The sequence below is a fragment of the Lepisma saccharinum genome, chromosome 1 (assembly GCF_977018435.1).
Source record: "Lepisma saccharinum chromosome 1, izLepSacc3.1, whole genome shotgun sequence".
NCBI lineage: Eukaryota > Metazoa > Arthropoda > Insecta > Zygentoma > Lepismatidae > Lepisma > Lepisma saccharinum.
Window position 1 is genome coordinate 215,449,283 of NC_139229.1, and position 26,842 is coordinate 215,476,124.

General features: G+C 39.0%; 1 protein-coding gene across 1 annotated transcript in view; it reads right to left on the reverse strand.

Moving 5' to 3' along the window:
* LOC145979031 (sodium-dependent phosphate transport protein 2B-like) overlaps positions 1-26,842 on the reverse strand; it is a 66,932-nt gene that overhangs the window by 23,746 nt on the left and 16,344 nt on the right. The window lies entirely within an intron of this gene.

Below are 26,842 nucleotides of genomic sequence, written 5' to 3' on the forward strand. Positions count from 1 at the left end.
TTCGGCCTGTGTATGCGGCCGGTGGCAACCCACCATCCGAGTGAGTGAGCGTAATCCGGTCGCGAAGCCCTACAACGGCTGGGGGTTGGTCGGGCTGACCACCCGTGCCCCTAATCTGATTTCAGATCTCCACGCCCCACTGGTGGCCCGCGTGGGAAGCAGTCGGTAGGTAAGCCTTGGCCCAATATTGGGCTGTAGCGCTATAGGGTTACTTACATGCAGCTCCAGCTTAACCCCTTTCCTGTAGACGTTGAAGGGAAGAGCGACCAAAAGAAAAACATCTATAAATGGATGCAACCGCAAATTCGTTTCATCGTAAATAATGCAAAAAACTAACTACAAGAAGACTAGACGCAAAATGAAGCTAACAAAAACAATCTGCCGCAAATAAACATTCCATATTAGGTTAGGTCAAAGATAAGGTTCCCCCCTGCATACAGCATCATGCCTTGAAGGCACATTTAGGGTATGTGGGGGTAGAACTCCACACCCTCACTACATATTCTCGATCTTGGCCATTTTGGAGGTGATGTGATCAGCACCACCCTCCAGACATCTTTATCCTCTAGGGTTGCCCCCAGGTATCCATTGATTTGAGGCTGGGTGAGCCCCAGAGCCGGGGACTAGGTCGGTAAAATTCAACACCCACCCCTGGAATCGAACCCGGGTCTCCGGCATGGCAGTCAGACACCCTTCCAATTAGACCACCGTGGCTGTAATTCCAAATTGCAAAATAATATTTTTCAGGAACTGACAAAGCATCAACGATGGGTTGTTTGATTGCCAATAGCCCACATAGGCTAATAATAGCACGAAAAAGTGGTGTCTATAAAATTGACTTGCCGCAATACAAGAACCGTTAACTTTGAAATACCTTCTATAAATTGACGCTCCGCAAAAAGGACCCAATTTTAGAGAGTCTATATTGATGAAGAGAAATGCACAAAGAACATCCAGGCCGGGATTCGAACCCGGGACCCGTGGCGTCGTAGTGCGCTCTGATAACCACTACGTCACGAAGCCCGCTATAAAGTTAACGACGGAGATACGAGGAATGTACAGATATGAGATAGGTAGTTTGTCAGGGAATAGGAAAAAGTCATAAAATAAGAAAATACGCATAAAAGGCACTTCCACAAAGTGATAGATATTGATAGATTTAGAACCTCTCAGATAAGCACTTATAACGAAATGAGAACACTATCACAGATTAAGGATGAATAATCTTATTATGATGATATATTTATTAAACTAGTGCCTGTAACATAATATATATTAGTACATTACATACACTGCTATTGTTCTATAACGGCGGAAGACTTACGGAGTTAAAGTCATGTAACCATAATTTTCATCGCTAATTTCATGGGAACTTAACACCCACATCAATTTTTGCATTATAAGAACATCACCAATTGTTTACAGTTTTTGGAAAATGAATTGCTTTACTTCAAGTGCCATGCAGAAACGACTACAAATGAATTAATGGATCACACTTGAGTGTAATGGGCATATTGAGGAAAAAAGTATAACAATAATGAGGATGATGTACTTGGAAGTTTGATGACGTGTGTTACGATTGGAGGTCTATTGATTGGGTGAGCAACACAAACAAGTGATATTTTAGCAGATTATAACTTAGAATGGAATCTCTGCTGTAACATTTACAGCTGTTAAAGTTACAGTTGTGTGTGTGACCATACTTGTACTGGGTTCTAGAACAAGTCAGGTTTACAATTGCATGTCACACATTGTTATACTGGTATTAATATGCACTAGAAGTTTTTTAAAAAGCTTTTAATATTTTAAGTGAATTTATTTATGTTCATGATTATGAAATATTCTTCTCGTGTTATTTTATGGAGTCTAGGTTAGTTTACTTAGTGATATATGTTACTAAGTTGATGGTTAAGGAAGTAAATTTGACTGAAAAGGAAAGGCTTAGTTTATTTAGTGAGAAGTTGGGCACGCCTCAGTTCCGACTTGAAATACGATTTCCTTTCCTATGCCAAAGGTGAAGAATAGTGCAAGAACTCTAGCGTCAGGCAGAATTTGTTTTCGGAGGGGCTGAAATTGGAGAAGTCGGAATAACATAACTGTGTTCTAGGGGAGAATTACACTAAAAAATACTTTGCTTGTTCAAAGCTAAAACTGGTAATCTGGGGTCATTTTTAACGGGGTTTGCATTGGTCACTTTGCTTTCTTCGAGTTCTTTACTGTTTTCATTTGAAAATGTTGATTTTCTCAAAAATTCGGGAGGGGCTATAGACCCATCAGCATGCCCCTGAGTACACCAGTGTGCACGACACCATAATCATGGACATTAAAGCTTCGAGGGTCTGCTATAAAATGACCTTGATGTGTGTTTACTTGCGAAAACTATTTTTTTATGGTTGATGACATTCTCAGTGTAGCGTTTGTGATGCGACCTTGGATTGCTGTCGGTCACGAGTGAGGTAATATCAGGAGAAGAACAACAATGGAAGAGGAACAATGCCCGTCGTTCTCATGCAGCAAAAAATCTGCTACAAGAGTTTTAAGCGCGTTTCTTTCCGCAATTTTTTGCTTCGCTGCACTAAACAATTGCCTAACTTTTTACGTCGTGTGACATTCGAATCTTCCAGGCCACTTCTACCCATCTTCATTTGCTTCCGGTAATGGTGTAAAAACTTGGATTACACCTTCAAGCATTCAGTGAACTTTGGAAGTAAGCATAGATGTGCGCACGGGACGGGCTAAGAGGGTTTAGTTGCCCCCCTCTGCCCCGGTAATACTCTCACGTAGAAATTGGTGGACAGGAATCTTATCCCAGTTATTAAACAATATAATGCTCTTAAAGAAAAATTAAGTATTTTCAAGCCGACGAAAGTTCTAAGCAACTACGGAGAAGTTGCATTATTCGAACCCGGAACCCCTGGCGTCGTAGCGATGGGTCCGGACACACTTTATACACACCCCTGTTTCGTACCCATGAATACAATATAACAGTAGATGGAATGAGGTTTTTCTTTCCCAGACTTAACTTTCATCAAAATGCTTTTGCCCCCATAATCAGAGGGTCTGCGCACGCATGTGGAAGCAAGGTGCTTTTGTTCCTCTGGTAAAAAAATCGATCCACAATAACAGCGGTGGAAAATGGTTAGTGATGTCAGCAAATGTCAGTTTTTTTTATCTTGATCTGTAATTTATCAATTTTTATGGCCAAAAAAGTCAATGTTTTTTGTGCTCTTAACTACAATATAATTTTTTTTGTTTTTCTTCGTTTTGGGAATACAGGACGACTTGCCAGGCAATTTTTTTCGGTTCAATTAAAGATAAGATCAAGTAATAACAATTATTGAACGGACAAGGAACTCAGTTATGGAAGCATTTCTAGAATATTGTCTTTCCGTGATTGTTGAGGAAATTCATTATTTCAGTTTCAGGACCAACTTTCCTTCTCTGCTCCACATTAGTTATTCATCATGTTATCTTACCAAGTCACTTTAATTTATATTTCTTGGATCATAATACAGTAGTACAATAATGAAAACACTGTCTTATGCTTAAGAACAATACTAGTTTCTTGTCAAATAATAGGGTGTAGCTCGAGGTATGTTTGATGTCAGAATATAATTTTTTGTTAATGGAATCCAGGTTTCACTTTTAAAATGCTTTTTCATTAACAGGCTGTAATTAAATTATAGTCAGTGATCAATCAGTATTTGCTCAGTTTTACCAAGATAAAAATGCCCTGTGGCGCTGTATTAGAATTTTCAACCGTAAGCGAGCGGGGGTAGCGTGGGCGATGCAATCAGATGCTTGCATTGATCTAGTGTTCCTTCGTTGACAAATTGTGCAGCACTGTCAAAAGGCAGGAGAGAAGGGGAAGCGAGAGGAGAAAACAAATGACTGCGCACTTTAGTTCATGAGTTTGCCGGGGGCATTCTTATCTTGATGAAGCTGTAGTAAGATACTCTAAAGTCATCGAAAACAATTGTACTCAATCGTAATAATGAAGTTGTGGTCTTGGAGATGGGGTCTCCCTGATAGGCATCAAACGGTTAATATCTAAATCAACTTAATAGGTAATTTTAAAATAATTTTAAGTCGTTCTTTAATGAAGATTAATTACAATAAAGGGGTCACTATATTTACAAGTATCGCCAGCTGCGGAGAATGTTAGAGTAACGATTTAAACAACAACAACAACAACAAAACTATTTGTGCTTCTCTTTCACAAGACAACTTGTACAATTAATTCTGGAAAGTATGTACACGCTGTATAACAAACGAATATATCATTACAAGATATGTACTGCAAGTGAAAACACTTATAAAATCATAACAATGCATTCCCAATATTTACCGCTTATTCATTCTTATCACTTCCAATGCTAATGTATTTTCTTTAGGGCAAAAATAACCTTACTTAGGGACGAAGTAAAAACAAGTAAAAGCCCATAAGGGCCCCCGGTGCACTCGGTAAGTGTGGACTAACTTTACAACTTCGGTTCGCTGATCCACGTGCTCTCTGTGAATGCTCTATAACCTTCATGTCATGGCATCTGGTCAACAAATGTCCATTTTAGAATGCGTTGCTGCCCCAGCCTATCCTACGTTTTTAATACCTGGTTGGACATGCTTACAAAACTACCTTATCAGTAGAGGAAAACTGGATCCGTAAAAGCATCATCAAATTTACTAATAAACTGATAAGCCATTATTGACTGAAAATCAATATAAACCGAGTAATCAATCCGTGCCATCATTCAGAAATGATAGTCTCTCCTCAAGCAGATACTGGTCACGCTTTCGCTTCCTGATAAAGGGTATTTGTGGAGACATAGCCGTGCGCACGGGGAGGCAAGGGGGGCCGTTGCCCATCCTAATACTCTCACTTTGAAATTTAGTGTAGAGAAATCTTATCACCGTTATCAAACAATATTATTATATTTAAAAAATAAAGTATTTTCAAGCCGACGAAAGTTCCCAGCAACTACAGCGGGTTTATTTCCTATGCAAATGAACTATCTCACTTCGTTCTCCAGCAAATTACTTGTTACTAAGACTCACTCTTTTATTCGTTAGCCTAGTTGTGTTACACCTATGTGGCTGCAGAATAAATTGGTCACACACTGGAACTAACTAACTAACTAACTCTCTAGCCTTCTTAAACCCGAAGGTTCATGGCTGCAGCAACACAGGCCTTCCATCTGTCCCTATCTTGAGCAAGATCTATATACTTTTTTCCATCTCTACCGATTTCCTTTAGGTCCATCTCAACGTTGTCCCTCCATCTTCGTCTTGGCCTTCCTACAGGTCTCTTACCATCAGGTTTCCCAACAAGAATCCTGTGAACTCCTCTTTCCTCTCCCATTCGTGCCACATGGCCTGCCCACCTAAGTCTTCTTGATTTAATTATTCTAATAATATCTGGACATGAATACAAATTATGTAGTTCTAAATTATGTAACCTTCTCCACTCACCTGTCTCCTCATCCCTTTTAGGTCCAAAGATTTTCCTAAGGATCTTATTTTCAAATACTCTCAATTTATGTTCCTCTTTCAATGTAAGGGACCAAGTTTCACATCCATATAATACTACAGGCAAAATTACTGTTTTGTATATTTTAACTTTTAGTTTCTTAGATATTAAACGAGAAGACAAAAGTTTATGAAGAGAGAAGTAACATGCATTTCCTGAATTAAGCCTACTTTTTATTTCCTCTTTAATATAATTTTCATTTGTTAATATTACTCCTAAGTATTTGAATTTGGAAACTGGTTCAAACGAGTTGTTATCAATAATTAGATTTTGATTATTACCTAACACTTGGTTTCGGCCTGTAAGCATATATTTAGTTTTCTCTTTGTCACACACTGGAAATGAATAAATTATATGTAGTTGTTTTGAATCTGCTTATATGTAAATTAGTCTGAACCACAGAGAAGGAAAATTAAAGGGGAGGGGAACAGAGAACTTTTGTGCCACGGAAGCTGGAATTCTTCTAATAGAATGATTTTCGGTGGGTTCGGACACACACTATGTACGCTCCTGTTTAGTACCCATCAATACAATGAAACAGTAAAACACCAATTACGTGGTTCAAGTAAGACCTGGCAACATTTACAGCAATCTCTATTTGATACATGAGCTGAGAAAATAACATATCAAAATGCCTCAGTCAGCGATTTTGAGTTAATTTTTCTTCCATTACTGAAATTCAAAGTCTCAACAATGGATGCCCCTCAAAATTTAAATTGCTACTCTTTACTAACCTTATGGTGAATTGTTTCCTTCATACCAAAAATGACGGATATAATGAGATCAAGATCCAGCTAAAGGATTGATGCATCCGTATTTATTGTATGCATTCTACTCCGTCATATTAATGCTGTTGCTAAACGGTAATCCAGCAAACATATTTTTTTTGCAGTTGGGAAGGTTTTTCCAACATGAATCACACCGTGAGAGCTCTCATGGTCATTGTGCTGACGTCACTTATCATTCACAGAGTGTTATTCTCTTTTGCTTAATAAGCACCACGGGAAAGTGACATTTTTACAGACTGCGTCATATGACTATCATGTTGCCATTGCCACAAGGGTTATTACTGACAATGCGAATAACGTTCAATCGTATTCCAAGTATTGTGGGAAGCTCGTGATTTATCCATTAACACCAACAGCAACTACCGCTTTGAAAATTTCAAAACGTTTCAATCATTACTTTGGAAACCAATACCTTACGTAGTACCTCTATTTTAGTATAACTGTACCAGAAGCACCACGATCTTGGAATTAATCCCATCTAACATAAGGGAACACGTAAAAACATGTACAAATACAGTAAAACCTCGTTAATCCGAACCCCGATAAGCCGGACTTCGCTTAATCCGGACAGGCAAAAGGCAAAAGTAAAAAAAACAAACAAACGGAATGCTAGGTTTTAAATGTGGCTATAAGCAGTGATGTGCGTCTACGTGTAAACAACGGTAGTCTACACGTAGACTATTTTATACACGTAGATTAGGTAATCTATGTAAACAACATGGCGAAAGGTGATAACTTAACAAAGGGCGCCGTGGAATTAAAATAAAATTATACTGCTTATCAGTTGCTGATGTGTAAGGACAACTTTTCATACTCTTTCTTCCAAATTCGAACAATTTCTCACCTAGGAAGAAACCTAATATAGGAAATATTCTAGTGTTTTATGGGAAAAAGACTACTCTTGCCTCACGACTGCCACCTGTTGTTGTTTTTTGCATACTATTTATCTTCTTCCATAGTTTATAATAGAAGAGAAGAGAAATTTTGTTGCAAATAGGATTCTTTTCATTTCGTTACAAGCCAATATAGTTGAAAATGTCACTTTCCTTTCATGAAAGCCTTGAAAATTAATTTTAATGCACTTTAAATTGTCTACGTAGTCTATGTAAACTACAACCCAATGTAATCTACGCGTAGATACGTGTAGGCAACGCATGTAGACGTAAACTTTAATTATAGACTATAACTACGGCACATCACTCGCTAGAAGTCAACAATCGCATTCGTCATATTCCTCCGTAACGGCTAAGAATACGTACATCCAACGTCCATGGAGAACTTCCCAAAGAAAAGGCAGTCAACCACTCATGAAATTCTGTTTACGTACTGCATTGTCGTATTGCTTTACATTTTACTGCACTGTATAGTGTATTTAGGCCTATGCCCTTTAAATACAACATAGTAAACGTGTTCTGTTGCTATAAACGGAGTTTTAATGCACTTTATACTGTTCTTTTAGGTTATTTCAGTTAATCCGGACTTTCGTTAAACCGGTCAACTTATCCCCCCCCCCATTAGTCTGGATTAAAGAGATTTTACTGTACATACACTAATAATAAAAGTTTACATACAGGATGAATGTTAAGTAATGCGTTAAGTAGTTAATTTTCCTTCTTGCCGCAGGAGTTCCCGGGTTCGAGTTTCAACCTGGACATCTTAATCAATTTCATCACTCATCCTCATCGTCACAATTCGCCAAAAAATTGAAAGAAAGGCTGCGTTAAGTAGCAAAATACAATACAATAATACAAACACCCCCTACGCCTACTTCCTCGGCGGAGTGATTAGCAGAGCGCGCTACGACGCTACAGGTCCCGGACTCGAATCCTGTTCTTTGTAAGTGTCCCTTCATCAATTCATCATATCGTCACTCAACCTCACACATAAGTGAAGCATGTATTTATTTTAAAAAGTGAGGGCCTCCTGTTGGCGTAGTGTTAACGCTGTCGACTTGAAATCGAGGGATTCGATTACAAGTGGAGTCCACCCCCAGTGAAGGCACAGTGGTTTGAATCCCATTATAAACCTTAAATCAAGTCCCCATTAACCTATCTGAGCCTAAAGTGGATGTAAAATAAACTTTGACAAACATTTTAAACATTTAAATTGATGTTTTTCTCTTTCAATTCATATTCTGACTTTCCTTTTCCCATTTTAAAAGACGTTTCCTGCACAAATCGTGTATTCTTTTCGACATGTCGATTCCAACTTAATTTACATGTTCCACTAGTCACATCTTGCGTTAGACTGTTACTATTGACAGTGTACAAGACCTTTCCATGCTGAACAAACATAGTATGAAGTTGGTTCGCGGATTTTCACCACATGTGTTTACATTCTATTTAGCGTACACACTCCTAGTAAATGTGTTCTCAGGGCAAACACCTTTATTAATGGAGAAGCGGAGAGTGTACCTGGTTCTTTGACCTCATAAGCTTCTGCTTATCTTCAGGAATTACAGGCTGTCTCGGATAAGAGCAACCACGAACTAATTTTGCATGCGTGATTCATCACCTCGCTTTGTCTTCAGTGCCTTAACGACGTTCCGAGGAAGAGGAAGTTACTTGCACTTCAAAAGCTAGATGGCTCTGATTTAACTCCCGCTGAGGCAATGGGAGACGTTTTTTTTTTACTTCAACGGCAAGGAAGTCCTTTCTGTTCAGCAAGGACCATTCTTGATATTAAATTGCTTTTGACACGCACGGGAGATGTACTACAATAGAAAGTGATAAAAAATGCAGGCTCGACTAAGACTAAGACTACATATGTTTGATTTGGTTTATTTTACTTTGATTCTCTGCCACTTTTGGCTAATTGCGAAGATGGGGATTAGTGATTGATGAATGGGACACTCACAAACACCCAGCCTGGGATCCGACCAAGACTCGAACCCGAGGTCTCTGCCATACCTTGTTATTCTCATATCAGCTTAACTACTGGCTAGGGTTGACTCTCTACCTCATTAGCGGAACGGTCAGGTAAAGTCAAAGTCTGTTTTAAGTCTACTTTACGCACATATAGGCTAATCGGGGCCGGACCTACAGTTTAAAGTGGGATCCGAATCATTATGTGCTTCTACGGGACACCTTGACCACAAGACGACGACGTTACCACTACGCCATCGAGAAGTCTGTGGAATTGTTAGCGCAATGACCATAGGTTCAAATCCTAGGCAAAGTGCCAAAGTTGTATGAAAGTATAATGACTATGCATTTCAGTGTGTTTCTCAGCTAAAAACGGAAAAACCTAGGTAATATATGCAATTGTGCCGGTTTCTCGCTCATCTGGCTCCTAGAAGATACATGATTTTCCTAACGATTGATTGATTGAATTAGGTTATTTTACGTCGATTTTCTGCCTCTTTTGGCTAATCGCAACGAAGAGGATGAGTGATTATATGATGAATTTGATGAAGGGACACTTACAGAGAACACCCATGCCCAGATCGGAATTCGAACCCGGGACCTCTGAAGTCGCAGGGCGCTGTGCTAACCACTCCGCCACGGAGGTCTGCTATCTTCCCAACGAGATTAATGATGGTGACGATAATGATAACAATAACCTTGTGTGATTATGTACATAATGACTTTTATTATATCTACGACCTGGCTGAATTCCCTCCTCCCATTCTCACCTTGAAATTTCTGACAACACCCATGATGACAAGGAAGTGTGAAGAAGACGGAATCGTAAAGGAAAGGTTCGACAGATCGTGCTTTAAAATCATTACGAGGGTCACTATTTATATTTTGAGCCTAACAATGAAAAAACAGGAATTTGGCATTGAAAACTGCTTTATTGTTTTTCGAAGTATTCTCCTTTGTGGTCAATACACTTTTGCATTCGTTCGAACCATTTGTCAAAGCAGTTTTTCCAATCTTCTTGAGACACCTCCATAATATGGTTTTTGAACGCATCAACGGCGTCTTCCGCCGACGAAAATCGTTGTCCACGCAATTTATTCTTGACATTCGGGAACAAGAAGAAGTCATTGGGTGCCAAATCAGGACTGTACGGAGGATGACCCATCAATTCGATTTTTTGACTGTTCATAAAGTCGGTTGTTAGATGAGATGTGTGACAGCTGGCATTGTCTTGATGAAGAATGATCCGACGGCGTTTGTTTGTTTTCCGTATTTGACCGAAGACCTCTGGCAAACAAATTGTTGTGTACCATTCTGAGTTGACCGTTCTACGTTCCTCTAAAGGCACAGTTGCCACATGACCAGTTTCCCCGAAAAAACAGTCGACCATTTGTTTCGATGTGCTTCGAGCGCGAACAACTTTTGTTGGATTGGGTTCATCTTGAAACACCCATACAGTCGACTGCTGTTTACGTTCCGGCTCATATGCATATATCCATGATTCGTCACCTGTTACAATCTTATATACGTCTTTTGAAGCACCACGATTCTATTTATTGAGCATTTGTTTGCATCAATTGACGCGAGCGTCTTTTTGAGTTTTTGTCAAATTGTGTGGGATCCAACGAGAACATACCTTTCTCACAGCTAAATGATCATGTAATATTTTATATGTGCTGGTGGAACTAATGCCTATGGTTGCCTCAGTCTCACAGTATGTCACATGACGATCTTGCAGTATTAGGTTTTGCACAGCATCAATGTTTTCTTGAACAACAACTGATTTTGGACTACCTTCGCGAATCTCGTCGGTGAGCGAATGGCGGCCACGATTAAATTCGTTATACCAGCGTTTCACAGTGGCAAAGGATGGGGCTTCATCGCCAAATGTGGAAGTAAGTTGATCGATGCACTCTTGTCTTGATAATCCACGTCGAAAATCGTAAAAAATCATCGCACGAAAATGTTCACGAGTTAATTCCATTTTATTGTTGTCGCGCAATCTCCAAGGCAACATAAACAACACAAATCAAGCTATTGACAAAACATTTGAAGTACGTTATGGTCAATAATGCCAGACGATTCCGTGCAAACGTCAAATCGCACCTAACTTCAATCAGTGTTGCCAAGGCTCAAAATATAAATAGTGGCCCTCGTACTTGTGCCCATTTCAGGCGGTTCGTTGACAAAATGTTTTCTCTGTTGACGAACAAACTGCATTTCCTCTTTATTGACGTCATTTTGCACGTGGAATCGCGGTCAGTGGGAAGACGCGAAAGTCGAGAAAGTGCGGTCGACATTCATGCTTGGATAAAGGCTGTTCTTATACACCACTTCTTAATAAGCTAAGGGGAATCGTTCCTTCTATTCATGCTGTAGAGCTGGTTTGATTGTAGCATGGCGTTGGTTACAGTTCGAGTGCTAATTCGAACGCCACTTTGGTATCTTTGCATAGCTCGAGAGGACGCGCATCTGGTATTGAACCGCATTTGCTTTTCTGAGAAGCGTTGTTCTCAATTTTACCTGCAGTGGTTACACATCCTACACGAACTGGGACGACGTTACACTCCACATTGTATATAATAAAAATAGCACAACCAAGCCAAGACAACCGCAACCTCATGTTATGAAATCTCTAAAGAAACCGAATTGGCAACATCCCATTTACTCCACGTGGACTTGACAAGTACTGTTAGTTACTACATCGGAAGGTTTCGGTAGGTAAGGTTTGAGGGAAGGATTTACTGGGCCCCACGTGTCAGAGGGAACTGATCTTTCCGAACTTTATTTGAAGTAAAGTGGCGTTCGAATCAGGACTTCAACTTTACCAACACACAGCGGGTGAAGTTTTCGATTTCCGACAGGAAACTGTTTACTGCGTTGTTGGCCAGTTTATCTGAGCTGCTGCTTGAGCTTCACACTTTCTCCGTAGACATTGACCTTCAGTCGCATACTGGGATCCCATCCAGTGGCGGGTTAACCTACCTTTTCCCGTTTATAGCTGCCCGCACACTGTATGGTGGTTCACTTCACTACCTATATAAGTTCTTGCAAAACTTATTTTAAGTCAGTTTTATGCAAATATGGGATATCAGAACTGAAATCATAGTGATCCGAGCCGAGTTCTATACGGCCTCGTTGCAACCCAATCCAGGAATCGAACGCGAGACCTTTCCACCAAAGGTTCATTGCTGAATTCAATTGTCTAGAAGTTTGAAGCTCGTCGAATTATTCAAACGAGTCGCTTCTACGAGCACGTTGCCAGCAAATGCTTATTCTATTATTTCTTACTAGTACAGCCAATCTTCATTCTTTTATATTCTACTTCCTGTCTTGTTCTAGTAAGGAGTGGAAAGCTGCCTGTTAATACGAAACAGATGATCTGTTTGTTGATGTTTTCATTTCAGTTCACGATCATCACATTGTGGAAAACATTGATTGATTGATTTGCTTTATTTTACTTTGCTTCTTGTGCCACTTTTGGCTAATTTGCGAAGATGGGGATGAGTGATGACTTTATGAAATTGACGAATGGACACTCACAAACATCCACGCCCAGGTCGAGATTCGAACCTGGGACCCCTGGCGTCGTAGCGCGATGTGCTAACCATTCCGCCACGGGGGCCGCACATTGTGAAAAACAGACTGAATGACAATGATTATGGACAATTTGCCCACTATTACTATTCCCGTTGGGTGCAAAAGTATTTTCATGCAGATGGTGGGTCGGTACCTTCAACGAAGGCCATGCATATCGAACATTCCCTAAAGGAAATGGCATCGCCATCAGGATGGGCAAGTTAACCTTTCTGCCCACCCAAATAGTCTCCGTTATTAATTTTCACATATCATAAATAAATAATGTAATAAGTTGGTTATGATGTATATTATGTATAACTGTAGTATACCTAGCTGCCAAGTCAGATGATACTATTTTGTTCACTGAAACAAAGTTCTCTAACGCTGCCAATGCTAACAACACTTTTAACCATATTTTCACGTCAACGTAATTTCCCCCTAATCTCGATTCGCTAATTTTTTTATAATGTTATACAACATCATCAGTTTGTTTTAGGCAGTGAATAACCGAAGTGAACGAACTCTTTAAATATCGACGAATACCTTCGTATTAATGTACATCCATTTCCAATGTTGACCAACGGTAATGTTCTTCTGTGCGTGGTTATTGGTCGTTCATTTTTTACTTAGAAACTTCTTAAGCAAAAAGTTTCGAGAACAATATTCCTCCCCCTCCCTCTAATTTAAGTCGAATTGAACGAGGAGAATGATGAAAAGGTTTTTCGAATAAAATAGACAATAATGTTCTATAGAGTGGTAATATACGTATAAGCATGATTCAAATTGATAGGTATTAACTAAGCAGATATATTCGTTGTCTTCCTTTAAGAGAACGTGTTCTATCTTAAGTTGTTCTATGTAAAATCGCGCTACACATTCATAAGAATCATGTATTGTTTATTATATTATATTCAAAACATATTCGTGAAAATCGTGATATTGTTTAATTTTAGTTATATCCAGGTCAGAATTTATTTCTGAATGCTGATAACTGCTATCTAGTTACGATTTTTCTCAAAAGAAAACATATTTTGTGAACCGAAAAAGCGTGACTTTAATTGAACGTGGAATATATCTAATAATACTATTCTAGAAAACAACCTCGCAAAAAAATTAATGTTTAAAAATCAAGTCACTATGAAATAACAATTAAAAACGTAAACAAAATTATTTTATAAAATTTTAAGTTTCTGCAGTATTTTCTAATGATTTCACGTTTAATATTATATCTAGAAACGAGATAGAATTATGATTTATGTATTAGGGGCTATGTGTCAGGCTACATAATGAAATTGTGGCAAATTAGGGTTGCTAATATAACGATGTGTGGCATCAATTACAAATATTGTTTATTTTTTATGGAAATCTAAAAAAAAATCTGTTTCTTTTTGTTAGGTCTGTTGTATGAATAGGAAGCTAACCGGGTGTTGACCTAGAGTTGAAGGCAGGAATATGCTCCCACGTGGAATCGAACGCGCGACCCTTAACGGTAAGGCGATAATGTAAATCACAACGCTATCAATAGCGATGTAGAGAACGAATAACAATTAGCCTATATTGAAAAGGTTTTCTCGGGCAATCAGCCAGGTGATTTCCGGAAAGGCTTCCGAGCTTTCGAGAGCTAACGTCACTCTCATCTTCAGGGATAGCTCTCGAAAGCTCGGAAGCCTTTCCGGAAATCACCTGGCTGATTGCCCGAGAAAACCTTTTCAATATTCGCCGCCAGGAATGCTTCAAGAATTAATTAGCCTATAGTAAATTGATGAATAGGCATTCACAAAGGAACTCCCATACTAGGGCCATGACAACGGTTAGAACCCTTCTACAAGAACCCTATTAAGTAACTCTTCGAAATAAACGAAATCTTATGTATTTTTTTCCCCATACGTTTCTGTAAACATTTCTTGAACTTACTTAAAGTTCAGCTTTATCAGTCAGCGAAGCTTTTCCGTTCGTGGAAGGCACGTGCCTTTCCTGCAAACGCACGTGCATGATTCACTACGTAATAGTTTTGAGTCACGTCGGGCGGGAAGTTTCCAGGAAAGCCTTCCAATACAAACTTCCTCAGGCGGAAGTGGACTCAACTCTAAACTATGAAATTTCTAGATGTCGAATCACAGCATTCACCGGACCAAATTCAGACACTTTAGTCTGTTGAATGCAAAAAGCACTTTATGTACTGTTGTTGAATTATTATTATTATTATTTTTTTTTTCAAAAAATAATCTTGGAAAGTTAACGGATACACTATCGGTGTTTAGGCCACCATCAAAAAATACATGAATGAGTAAATTAAGAAGCCTTAGTGTGAGCAGATTGTAAGTTTGAATATACACACATATACACCACGCAAGAGGCTCTCCCTCCTCCCTTAAACACACACAAAACGTACTGAGGGATTTTGGGGACTGAAAGAGTCTTTCACTAAAATAATCGACACTGATGATCTTGCTAAACATTTGCAATTTTTGTCTGCATGTAACATTTTTGCCATATCTTAGTCTAGGAGAGTACATTGAATGCACATGAACTTATGATTTTAATAGGATAATCGAGAAATATGTGTTGTGTGTGGGTAGAACGAATTTCATATCGGTATAATGATAATATGCACTATGACTCGGCTGCGACTGCGAATTAACGTTGCAATAATGCAATCTGATCTCCGCAGTTAACCGTTCCGTCTTTTGCACTATGCCCCCGGTTATCTGTGTTGGAGAAAGCAACGTTGTGTATGCGGGAGGTTTGGTGCTGGTTTGAGTTGATGCGCGAAATAACTGAAGCTTCTGTACAGGTCCGAGAGTAAGCTGTTTATGAAGGCCGACCAGGGACTATGTGAAAACCGCATTCTACCGTCTAAAATCTTGCGAACGTTGCTGATGCCTCGACAACAAAAATTAAGTAATGGAACGACGATCTGAAACTGTCAACCAATTTCCATCCAGATACAGACAGAGTGCTGATTGGTGGTCTTGGTGCTTAGGTGTAAAAAGTAAAAGTAAAGTAAAGTGTCCCCCTGTGCTTTTCACCACTCCATGAAGGCGTATAGGGGTGTGGAGTTAGAGCCTCACACTTTCTTGATCACGGCCGAAGGGAGTGATGTGATCAGCACCACGCCCCTGGCCGCCTTTACGCCCCAGTTTTTCCTCCAGGTACCCACTTTATACGACACTGGGTGGGCGTCGGAGCCGCTTGAATGGTTAAAAAAATCCTGGTTCACCCCCGCCGGGGATCGAACCCGGATCTCTCGCATGGTAGCCAGATTCCCCTTCCCCACACATCAAATTCAAACATGTCAATTCTCATTTCATCAGGACAGACGAACACAAACATCCATGTCCGAGTCGGTATTCGAACCCGGTACCCCTGGTGTCGTAGCGCGTTCTGCTAGCCACTCTGACAGTCGACAACGACTGAGCTACAGCGGAATGCGTGTAGAAATGAGTGTACAATGAACGGTGAGAGAAATAGTTGGCGAATTTCCCATTACCATTTTCGTTCAGTCCTTTTTCTCCACAGTGTGATGATCATGTATTGAAATAAAAACGTCAGTAGGCAGAGGATAACATCTACTTCGCATTAACAGAATTCCATTCATTAAAACAACACAGGATGTAGAATAAAAGAGAATGAAAATAGTAATGGACAATTTGCCTATGACTTTACAAGGCTTAAAGTTACCGTATTTGCCGACGTATAACACGCACATTTTCCCTTTAAAAATAGATCTGAAAAACAGAACAATTTTCATGAGGAGGCGTTGCTGAGCCGTTTCAAATCAACTACTATTAGGAAACAACCTGAACAATTACACCACCTAGCTACCATCCCAATCTTTACTCTTCTACTATTTACTACTTGATTGATCAATCATCCTTATCCTAATGATAATACGGTAACAATGATAATGGAGCTATGAATATTCCCATAGCACAAATAGATAATTTGATACAAAACGAAATAAATCCAAATTCATTTCGACTATCAGACATGGATAACCGAGCAGTACTGCTTATCAACACAAATACAGTAAAACCTCGTTAGTCCGGACTAATGGGGGGGATAAGTTGACCGGTTTAACGAATTAAATAAAATGAAATTAAATAAATTAAATTAAATAACCTAAAATAACAGTAGAAAGTGCATTAAAACACGTTTATTATGGTGTATTTAAAGGGCATAGGCCTAAATACACCTTGCATTCTGCTTTTTCCCCCCTCTTGCCTTCCTGGATTAAGCGAAGTCCGGCTTATCGAGGTCCGGATTAACGAGGTTTTGCTGTATCTGAGGATTAACTACAGCAGAAGATGTATTGTATTAATGAGCAAAGCATTCTATTGGAATTAGGATGTTAGTCCTGGACGATTGAATCAAGCTAGAATAAATAGCAATTGAACTGGACTGTTTTCCCAATTTACAGACATTTCTTTTATAAAAACAAAAAAAGATTGTAATTGATGCTACAACACACTTTTTGCTGTTTTTTTGCTTGTTCAGGATGCGATGAACAGTGAAACGATTGCTAGACAGTGTCTCCTTTTACAAGCACTATCAGCCTATTTCAAAACGGTACAAAAATACACACATGCTTATGTTAAGCTTTATTGTTCTTCTTCGAGTTATGCCTTTCGTTACACGACGTACCAGAGCTTAGGCAACTGTGTTTCTTGTTTTGTTGCACAATCTATGGTAGGTGTCACCTAAATGTCACTGACAATGCTCTTGGCGTGAAAACTGTTTCTTCATCTTCCGAGTTTGTATTATGGCACGGTCGTAAAGACAAGCTTAGTAATGTTATTTTCTTCAGAACTACAGAGTAAAATAATGACTACGCTGCCACGCTAGGCATGTTTTTTTTATGGTGCTGATCCGGTCCGGTGTGAACAACTGACGATCCACAGATAAGTTACTGTCGTTTATTGTTTTAGTTATTTTCGTTTCCCACCTGAACTAAACTGTTCTTCAATAGTAAGGAAGTACATATTTTACCAGTGGAGGGGGGGGGGGCAGTTGCACCCCCGCACTGTAGCCTCTTAATGCTAAGACTTGTCTACCAAGAAAAAGTAAACTGTCCTTGCCCTTTCAATTTTGACACTCAATCGCCGCCACTGATTATAGCTTATATACAGAAATAAGTTTTTCCTCTACGTGGAAATGTGTTGTTTCCGCGTGTGAGGGCAGCAGAATATGATGGAGAGAGAGAGAGAGAGAGAGTGAAAGGTAGAGAGATTGATTGATTGATTGATTGATTGATTTAGTGTTTTAAGTCCACTTTATGCACAGTAAGGCTAATCGGGACTGGACCTACAGTTTAAAGTGGGATCCGAACCACTTGTGCCTCCACCGGGTATCGAACCCGGGACCCCTTGATTACAAGGCGACGACGCTACCACTGCGCCATCGGAGAGGCCCGAAAGGTAGAGAGAGATAGAGAGAGAGAGAAAGAGAGCAAGATAGAGAGAAAGAGAGAGAGAGAGAGGGAGAGAAAGAGAGAGAGAAAGAGAGAGAGAGAAAGAGAGAGAGAGAAAGAGAGAGAGAGAAAGAGAAAGAGAAAGAGAGAGAGAGAGAAGAGAGAGAGAGAGAGAGAGAGAGAGAGAGAGAGAGAGAGAGAGAGAGAGAGAGAGAGAGAGAGGCGCTGGTAGAGAAAGGAAGAAGAATGATAATAAGACGCAGACACACACACAGAGGGGTGGTAGAAAAAGGGGAAATAAATCAATATAGAGGCAACGAGAAAAAGAGAGAGAATAAAGTACAAAATAGGAGAGCGCAAACTGGAAGGAAAACTGAAAGTCAAATACTTAACCTGACAACACAAGATCAGAAACTTAAAAAAAAAAGAGAGAGAGGAGACAAGAATTACAAATAAAAGGGAAACGTGAAAAATAAGTAGGCAATCTCTCTTATTCCGGTTGGCCATGAACACAGGCACTTTAGAGTCTGAAGAGCCAGGAAAGATAGGATTTAGTATGCAGAAGAAGAGGAGACAATGCTTTATCAATACACCCGAACACCTGCTAACACCTCCCAATATTTTTCCCAAGACACCCTAAACTTTTCACAGAGACCCAATTTATGGCAATTTTGACGCTGCATTTATCCTTACAGCCCCATAGGAAATAGAATGGTCAACGCCTTGTAACATCATCCCAATATGATGACAATTCTGCCTACTGGACTGGATAATTAAGAACTTCAATTGCTAAAGAGGGTTATGAATAGGTACGAAATATTTCTATAAATGTTGTTTAGGGATATGGAAGTACCCAGACCTTTTTCTTTCCCTAGAGAGAGGAAAGATAAACATTTCCTTCCGTGAGGCAAGTAACACGGCAAGGAATATATGATGGATTGATTTGCTTTATTTTACTTTGCTTCTTCTGAAAGTTTTGGCTAATTTGCGAAGACGGGGATGAATGATGATGTGATGAAATTGATGAATGGACAATCACAAACATCCATGCACAGGCCGGGATTCGACCCCTGGCGTCGTAGCGCGATGTGCTAACCACTCCACCGGAAGCAAGGAATATATGTTTCAAAATTGTGGTAATGATATATTTTGAATTATTTGAAAAAGGAATAACATTTAGTTTACTTTCCAACGTAAGAAAAAAACACGCACATTGAGTCAAATAAGAATTTTCACTTTCAGGGACGGTAGAGGGGAAGGGGGAGGGAAAGCAACAACATGAAATGAGGAACCTTAGTCCGGAAATGCTTCGTTCAGAAGTTTTATGTTTGAACAACTGCTATACATGTATTCATCTTGGCTTGCTAAGCATGACGTAGTAATGGTAACAGATAGTAATTTACTTATAAAAGCTACAGAGATCTTTCAGTTTTTTTCCACTTTCATAAACATCCAAGACCTTGGATAAACTTAGGTTTTGTTAAGATCAAACTAAGGATTTGCGTAGAATCTTCTCGTACATTCTAACAACGGTTTTGGCTTGTGACTTCTGATTGATTGATTGATTTAAGATTTTTGGGTGCTGCGGCACGTATGGTCATTTTGCACCCTTCAAAGTATACGGAGAAAATCCCCTGAAATAAGACCCTTACCTTGAAATTTAAAAAAAGTTGTTAAAAGTGTAAGTTGTAAAGGGACCTGCATAGTACAACACAACACATTAAACCAAAGGTAAGGAAATATAAAAACTACCTCAGGAACAGTGTAAAAGGACTGCTCTTCTCAAAAAGCTATAGGTTAACACTGTCATCGTCTCCCAACATAGCTGACAAATCGTTGGGAAGGGTACCACTGTGTCTGAGGAAATTAAAGTCGACACATTAGAGAACAACAACATTAACACAACGTTGTATGTACGGCACAGCGCAGGGTCCAGCCCTTGCAGCCAATAACGATTCCGGACAGGGATTCCTTATCTCATGTTGGTGTTTTTATTCCCCTCTATCATCCCTGATAGTCTGTCACATGTTCACGGAAACATCCTGTATATCAAGAATATTCATAGCTTCATTATCATCGATACATAATTATCATTAGGATAAAAATGGTTGATTAATCAAATAGTTAATAGAAAGTCACGCAATGATGATAGAAGATAAGGTTGTTAGGTAGTAAAATTATTCAGGTTTATTTGAAATCCCTCCGGAAATTGAACACTTATCAGTCAGGTTTATATTCTTACAAGTGAACGTGCTTGATTAAAAATCGCACATCAGCAAATCAAGAAAAATCGAATTTTCGGCTACAATATATAAATCCAATACAACAAGCGTCTACCTTAAGATGGTGGCACGTACCCATGACCTTTCTGGCTTAATCACGTGCTCTATAAGCTTTGTGCGTGCAATTGCAGAGAATATATTAAGACCCAGATGACCTTCGAATGCAAATTCACGTGAACCTATTATTGTTTATAGTGTTTTCCGTCTATATGTAAAGATACGATTTCCAATACAGAAAGACATGCCTAGGAGAAAAATCCTTTGTCTTCAGAACAGGCTATTTCAGCTTTGCGAGACTGCTTCACTCTGCAATTATCTCAGTTATGCGAATAGCTGTGACGTAACTTCCTCTTGTAACGGCACGTGACCTTAGAGACAACATAATCGTTCTTCACAAACTGAAAACAATTTGCAAAGCGAACAGGCGAGGTAACATCAGTCAGTCGGAGAGCCTCTTTTAAGGCCAGTGATAAGTATACCTAAACAGATACTGCCTCAAGTCAATGTTTCCATATTTTGATATTTCAGATCTCGATATACTGGTGCTATTGAAACATATAGGCTACCTACGTATTTTTTATGCGATATTTAAATATTTCCTTATTCTAATATTTTGGATATTCAATACTGAAATAAGAAAAGATCCCTATACTTTGATACCTTCTTACTTAAATTCTTAGATATTTGAATGTTTTGATAGCTATTTTAGTTGTGTAGATTTTTAAATTTATTTACATTTACATTTCATTGTTTTAATTTTTTACTTTGTCACCCACTTCTTACCAAAATTGTTCGGTATTTGAATATTTTGAAAAGTATTTCAGGTTTTTCGATTTTTTACGTTTCTCTGTTTATATATTTTTGCTGTTTTATATTTCATTATTTAGACATTTATTTCAATATTATGGTTCGAATTTCTATTTTATATGTTTATATATAGAGACAATCCATAATTTCCATATTACGTGGGTGACACTAAAAGTTTTTAGATGCGGCAACACTGATTGCAGCATATCTCTAGGATATATTGAAGTTAGTAGTCTGTGAAGTGTGATAATGCTGCAGAATTTATAGTTGTTAATTGTTGTGTTCCAGAAATTAGTCAATTATTGTCGCGTGTGTACAGTAAAATGGATTTAGCACGGGAACACTTCAGAGCAATGATTTTTTACGATTTTCGAGCAGGTTTAACGCAGCAGCAATGTTATGAAAGGCTCCGAAATGCATTTCAGGAGGAAGCCCCATGCCGTGCGACTGTGTTTAATTGGTTTTTAGAATTTCGACGTGGACGTCAGAAACTCAGTGATGAATTACGTGATGGTCGTCCTGTGACAGCAACTTCTCAAGAAAACGTCGACAGAGTGCGTCACATGATAGAGGAGGATAACCGGGTGACATATACAGTTATTAGTGCAACACTGGGTATTGGTATGAGTCAGGTTCAAACGATCCTGCATGACCGCCTTGGTGTCAGGAAGCTCTGTGCCAGATGGATCCCACACCATCTTACTCAGGAGCAAAACCAGGCACGGGTCACATGGTGCATGAAAATGCTGGACAAATTTAACCAAGGACAATCAAATGCAGTGTATGACATCGTAACAGGTGACGAAACTTGGGTGTACTGTTATGAACCCGAGAGCAAACGACGGTCGACGCAGTGGATCTTCCCGGATGAAGACCCACCAACAAAAGTCAGGAAGGGACGAAGTGTTGGCAAACAAATGGTTGCCACTTTCATCAGTCGGACGGGCCATATTGCAACAGTGCCGCTACAGGGACGTCGGACCGTTAATGCTGAATGGTAAACTACGGTTTGTTTACCGGAGATCGTACGGAAAGTTCGTGAAAAACGCCCACGAAGTCGCATTATTGTGCATCAAGACAATGCGCGCAGCCATACAGCAGTACGAACAATTGAATTCTTCAAAGCCTCCAACATCGAAGAAATGACTCATCCTCCTTACAGTCCCGACCTCGCCCCTAGAGATTTCTTCCTGTTCCCTAAAATCAAGGATACATTACGAGGTTCTTCATTTCCTACTCCCGAGGAGGCAGTCACCGCCTTCGTTCAGTGCATTCAAGAGGTGCCTGCAGATGTGTGGTCCCAGTGCTCTCACACTTGGTTTGAGCGGATGAACAAGTGTATCAACTGTCATGGAGAATACTTTGAAAAATTATAGCATTCATACTTTTGGTCTCCAGTGTTTTACTTGCGCGTGTCTAAAAACTTTTAGTGTGACCTATCGCATATAGGAATGTCAAAAAACAACTTCAACTTCTAGAAACCTATAGCTATTATGAAGTCAAATAATGTATAGCTGTTACATCTCCGTGGCATTTGGGCACCTGAATATTCTTTCAGGCAAACAAAAGTATCCTCAAAAACTGGCTAAGGTTCACTTGAATTTGGTGTGGCGAAAATTGATTGGTAAAACAAAAGAAGACAGGTAAGAATAAAGAAGACAAACACCTGCCAGTGGTTTCAGTGAATGCGTGACAAAGAATTTAACCCGGCTCTGTTTGCATTTAATTTTGCTTGTTGTAGGTTCGGATGTGCCCTTGAATGATTCCAGCTCATTCTATACCTGAGTTCAACGATTACGAAATATACCTTTTGTTTTCTAAGAATCTCCGTTTCTCACTAAACCCCTTCCCTGGAGGCAATGCATATATAAGCTTAGTTACTGCGAGCAAAATAAAGCTATTACAACTCAGACAGGATTCATTTGAGTCTCCACCTCTTTGGCGATGCAGAAAAACATGATCACGCTTTCAGCTGCCTGAGGCAATCACGATACACCTGTTCTCCTGCCTTTGTTGCGAAATGTTCGCTTCCACCTTCAACATCGTCCTTTCTCAATATCTTCCTAGCACACCTAACTTTACCTCCAGTTTAAGTAAACTTATAACAATTGAATACTAAAATTGGTAAACGTTGTAAGTGCCACAAGAATTCAAACACCGTTTCCCACGTTAAACTGTGAAATGTGCCATGCTTGATAATGTGGTAAACGTGAAAAGTGGGCGGTAGCCCTCTAAGTAGTTCAAAGGGCGTGTAAAAAGGCACTAGTGTGAACGTTCGTACGGGCTGATGTGCTGAACGAACGTTCACCACTTTTAGTCCTCAATTAATTAGAACAGTGGGTTAAAAAAATGTTTATTTTATATTTGCTTTTATGTTTAATAAGTAGAGTATTTTTATTAAATAATATAAAATATTTCAGTATTATAAAGAATAGCAAACTACATAACTAGTAGAATAAATTCAAAGTTAGTTTTTTGGTACGTTTTGACTATAAAGCCATATTCATTGTCTTGTAAGCAAGAGGTCCTACACTTTAAACTGTAGGTCCAGTACCTTGTTTAGGGGTACAAACAACATTTTCGGTTTGTGTTGGTTAGAACTTATAGCCTTTGATCGGTGCGTTAAGTACTGTCCCAACTTGTTCTTATATGTTGATGTTAATGTACTCAGTTAGATACAGAAGTAGGCATGGGGGCTGTTGCTCCCCCCACTTCCACCCCCCACATTATGGTCTCCTAATGCTAAGCCTTGTCTACCAAGAAAAAGTAAACCCCTCCTTAGCTTTGGCCACCAATCGTCGCTGCTGGTTTAGCAGAAATCTAGCGAGAAGATAAGTTGTACTAGGACACTACCCTGGTTCTTGGCATCAACGCCAAAAATTATGTACGTAACACTTCTGCAATATCTAAGACACTGTGCATTTCCAACCCAGACTTGAACCAATGTGAGTCTGAGACAATATGCGATTAAGCTTTTTGCTTTAGGGTGGATGTACACTCAGTGACGTATTTATCATGGGAGGTAGGTTTTTGGGTATGCAAATTTGTATATATTACCAGTAAATAAAATAAACTATTGCCTTGCAGTTGGTTCTAATCTAAGTCATTAAATCTTATAATAACATTTGAAAATATTTTAGAAGCACTAAGTATATTTATATTACAAGAAAACCCTAACTCATACACAAAAGAGCTATGGAACTAGTAACACCGAAAACTTGACCACCAAATTCCCGTTGCCAAGTTGAAAAGTAAAGCCCATCTAACCTACCTCCTTCTTTAATCCTTTAGTCACTCATCCACATCGTCACGATTAGTCAAAAGTGAAAAAAGCATCGTTAGAGAACAAAAATACAAATATTAAGGCCGGGTTTAGACGAAAGCATTTACTTTAACAGTTTTGCTAGCACAAATGCTATGTAAATGCTTCCAAAAATCTCATAGCAGACAGTACTTTACACGCAAGCATTTCTTGTAACTTTTCGGTTAGCTTTTGCGATTACAATGTATAACGTATACAGCATGAACGGCACCATCTATGGTGAGTGCACGGTGTTTGCAATTGAAACAACTAAAATATTCTTCCATACGTGTACAGTAAACGTATGTATTTAAGCAGCGCCATTGTTTTATACCTAATAACGTTTTACACGAAACGTTATTCCTCTCGGTTGAATAGTTATCGGCTTTTAAAAGTGTGAAGTGATACATGATTTATATCTCACGCAGCCGCCATTAAAACTTCACTCGTGACCAGGCCCGCACCCAGGATTTTTTTGAGGGGCGAATTTTCATAAATTTCTCTCTCTCTCTCTCTCTCTCTCTCTCTCTCTCTCTATATATATATATATATATATATATATATATATATATATATATGGGGGGGGGGTAGGTTGGTGTATGGTAGAGGGTGGTTAGAGAAATTTGCTCATTTTGCTACGAAATGTTGAAGAACAGCATTTTCTAACATATGTATACAACCACGTGACAAATATTTGCAGTTGACCCTAACATTTGTTTCTGTCAGAGAGCGAAAAGAAAAATTGTATGGTACGCTTAGACTACATGTGTGCATAATACAAACAATTCAAATAGCCTACGAAAACCAACATATGTGTGTGGGGTTGGTAAATGAGGGTTCATACCCATTTAGCAAAGTCCCTGACTTTTCAGGTATTTTACATAACTGTGTAAGAGTTACACATCAAGTTTGTAAGTTAATCAAATGAATCACGTTTGATGAACATTTTTTTAAATAAATGAAATAACCTTTTTATAAGCAATATTACCCAAAAAGAAAGATTGTTGGGAAGATAAAACGAAACGTGTTTCCGGTTACAAATTCTGTCAAGCAAAAATAATTTAATTCCCCTGACTTTTTCAGGTTTAAGAAGCTTTTTTAACCCATTACAGCATGTGATCCGAAAAATCGGATCTAATTATTTTCCTGAGTAAATAATTAAGAAACAAATAATTTTGTTACTGGTTTCCTTCAATATGCACTTTGAACATTCTACAATGAATACCAGATTTATGTGTTGTCAGGACTTGTCAACACTGTTTCCCAGACGCAAAATGAAGAAGTATGGCGGCTTGTACTAGGACTCGTTATCGCAGAGGGTAAGTACATTGTTGAAATTAAATATCTTACACAGGGATTTTACTTTGATTTTCATGTACATGTGTTCCTAAGACATTGTCAATTATTATCTGATCATTGTAAAATAATAGCTTTGTATTGTTATTATGTTGTAAGTTCTCATTCGGCGCGATCCGAAAAATCGGATTACATGCACACAGACTTAGGTTTGAATCTTTACACTTTATTTAGGCAGTAATAAGTATGTTTATAATTGTTGACATTTTTCTGTTTTTCTGCCGGTCCTACATTATTTTCTATCTTCTGTTCTAGGCTTTCTGTTGCTGATATTATTCAGACGTTAGAAGATGAAGAAGATGATGTTCGTAATGTTCCAAGTCAACATGTTTTGTATGTGGTCCCGCCAGAGGATGACAATGAAACTGATGCCGATAGTGATAAGTCTGATGACGAGCACGAAGGTAACCTAAATCACTTGGGAAGGAGACTTCTTCTGAGTGAGTGTGAGCTTCAGGAAGAAGTAGCAGAACATATAGTAGAAGATGCGATTGTCGATGACAGGCCTGAGGAGACTGCAAGTACATCATCTGAATGTGAAGCGGAACCGGCAACTAAAAGAAGAAGCCTTTCTGTGACGAAACAACCTTGCTTGAAATGGAGAAAAGGTGATCTAAATTCAACACTAAATGTACAATGCTCGCAAAAGCCCATTTCTGCAGATGCTGAAACCTGTCAAACACCCTTGCATTTTTTTCAGCTCAACTTCTCAAAACGCCTTGTTGATATTATTATAGAAGAAAGTAACAGATATGCATCTCAGAAAAACTTTGCTCTTAACTTAACTGAACATGAATTTTGGGTTTTTATTGGTGGATTGATCTTATCCGGTTATGCAAAATACCCGAACAAGCGGATGTACTGGTCCACAGAAGAAGATGTGCCCAACATTTTATCACACAGCATACGTTGTAACCGATTCGAAACA